We start from the raw sequence: 2261 nt of genomic DNA, 5'->3' as shown, positions 1-2261 counted from the left end.
GAAGCAATTAAAATCAGTAATAAAAATCAAACATTTTTTTTTTCAAATCTATGAGCTACAGCTTGCACTTCCTCTAAAATTTTAGGAAGCTCAAGCCAGTATCGTAAAGGTTATGTATTATTTAATTATACAAAAAACATGATTCATAAAATATTCTGCCTCTCAGAAAATACTCCAGATATTTTACAAGGAACAATATAGTTAGAGTACCAAAAATATATACAACTACAGAAGCAATTAAAATCAGTAATAAAAATCAAACATAAAATCAGTGTACCATGCCAAAGCCCTTTTGAAATAAAAGAGCTTTAAACCTACAGAACATAAAAGGAGGCTAATTCAATGGTTGTCCTCAACTGAAAAAAAAAAAAAGGGACGTTCCATAGCCCTAGGTTGGCAGACAGAAATTCTTGCACCTGTGCTTGTAAGTTTCAGATAGAAAATTTATCTTGCCATCAAAGTTCAGCAGTTCTTTAACATTTCTCTTCTTTCTGAGATGCTCTGCTTAGCGAATAGTGTCACCAAGAGAACTGAACTATGAGGGTCAATTATAAGCATAAGTATACTGCTTTGCTACCACCATGTTGGTCTTTTAACTTTATGCAGAAAAATATAAAATTTAAAGAACAAGCAACTATTCACTGTTTACACATCTGACATCAGTAAAGGTCCTTGAGAATGTAAACATCTGGGCATTTGTGGATAAAATGGGAAAGAGAAGGTAGTTTTGAGCAAACCATCCCTCTTTCTAGGAAAAACAAAGGAAAATTAAAAGTTTTTCAATATGTATGACTTTTGGACAGCGTACGAAATACATTCATTTGTCAAGAATGAACCAAAAAAGGTCTAAGTAAATTTACTGTCAAAATTTTTAAATCCTGCTTTAAAACAGAATAGGCAGAGCTCCTACTTCTTAATCTTTATAAAAATTGAACTGCCAGCTTCTTTACGTGAATGGTCACATGCTACTCTAGAACTCTGATCTCAGCATGAATTCATTAGACAAGGTATAAAATTCTTATTTCTCTGCAATAATGAACTCCAAGACACCAGGATTTAATATGGCTTGGCATATGCTTGCGATATGAAAATTGGAAGAGGCACACTTTTGTCACCAAGAGTATGCATTCGAGTGAATTTCAAACAGACACATCATGCTGAATATATTTTTAGTTCTTGTAGTGTCAATGTGTTTGAAGAAAAAAACCTCACACCTCTTTTTTGCCTATCAGAGAAGGCTTTGTAAAAGTCAAAAGAATGAGAGAGAAAAGAATGCTCACAGATAAGAAAAGAATGTTCTTTTTTCTTTTTCTTTTGCATTAGGAGTGAAGTTTAAAAAGATAAAAAGTGAGATACTAGAAAGGATAGGGCAGCAAACAGGTTTGCCTGAGAAAGAAATATAAGTTCAGAAGACAACGCTTGACTGCTAATTTCTTCTGATTTGATTTTACGTCCACAACTGACTTTTTGACAACAGGGTGAGCAGAAGCGGATCTCTTTTCTTCAAGAGTCCTAAGGAAGTCCCAAATTTGGAAAAGGTATTTCTAGAGAATAGGGGCGGTAAAGGGCCAGAAATTAGCAAGATTAAGTTGAGGAATTTCAGAAGACCATTTTGCCCCTCAGTATGCAGAGTAAGGTGTAGACTTCCTAGCAACTGCATTTCACCGGGACAAAATCGGGAGAGCATTTCATAAACAAGACAATGGGAGGCCCAAGGAGAATTCACGATTCTAATACGAATGCAACAAAGAAATATAAGGACTTCTTAATTGAGCCTTCAAGATGTGGTCACCCTGATATTTATACCTTTAAGGGACATATCCGGACACTTACCCAAGGCCATGGTCAATCCTTCTATTCCAGGAGACACAGTGTGTTACCAGATCTACAGAATTGTGGGGGAAAGCTATGCCACGGGCTTTGTTACTCCATATGATTCTTTATTTAAAAATAAGAATAAGCAGAAAAAAAGGAACAGACGATTGAGGAAAATGAGGAAGAAAAAAATCAAATAGCAAAGAAAAAAAGAAAGAGAAGAGAAAAAACAAACAACTGTTTCTGGAAAGGAGGAGGGTAGATGGTACATGTTGGGGAACTGTAATTAAAAACAAAACCTCCAGCTAACCCAGAAAACCTCTCCACAAAGGAAGAAGAGAAAGAAAATAATTTTATTATTAAATAAGCACTAAATCAGAATGTGACGCTCATCACAGGCAATTGTCTAAGAGATTGCAAAGACAGAAAGAAATCTCATCCTTTAA

This window comes from Propithecus coquereli, unplaced genomic scaffold, assembly GCF_000956105.1.
Source record: "Propithecus coquereli isolate 6110/MARCELLA unplaced genomic scaffold, Pcoq_1.0 Scaffold32, whole genome shotgun sequence".
In the NCBI taxonomy this organism is placed as follows: Eukaryota; Metazoa; Chordata; class Mammalia; order Primates; family Indriidae; genus Propithecus; species Propithecus coquereli.
This window is presented reverse-complemented; position numbering follows the sequence as displayed.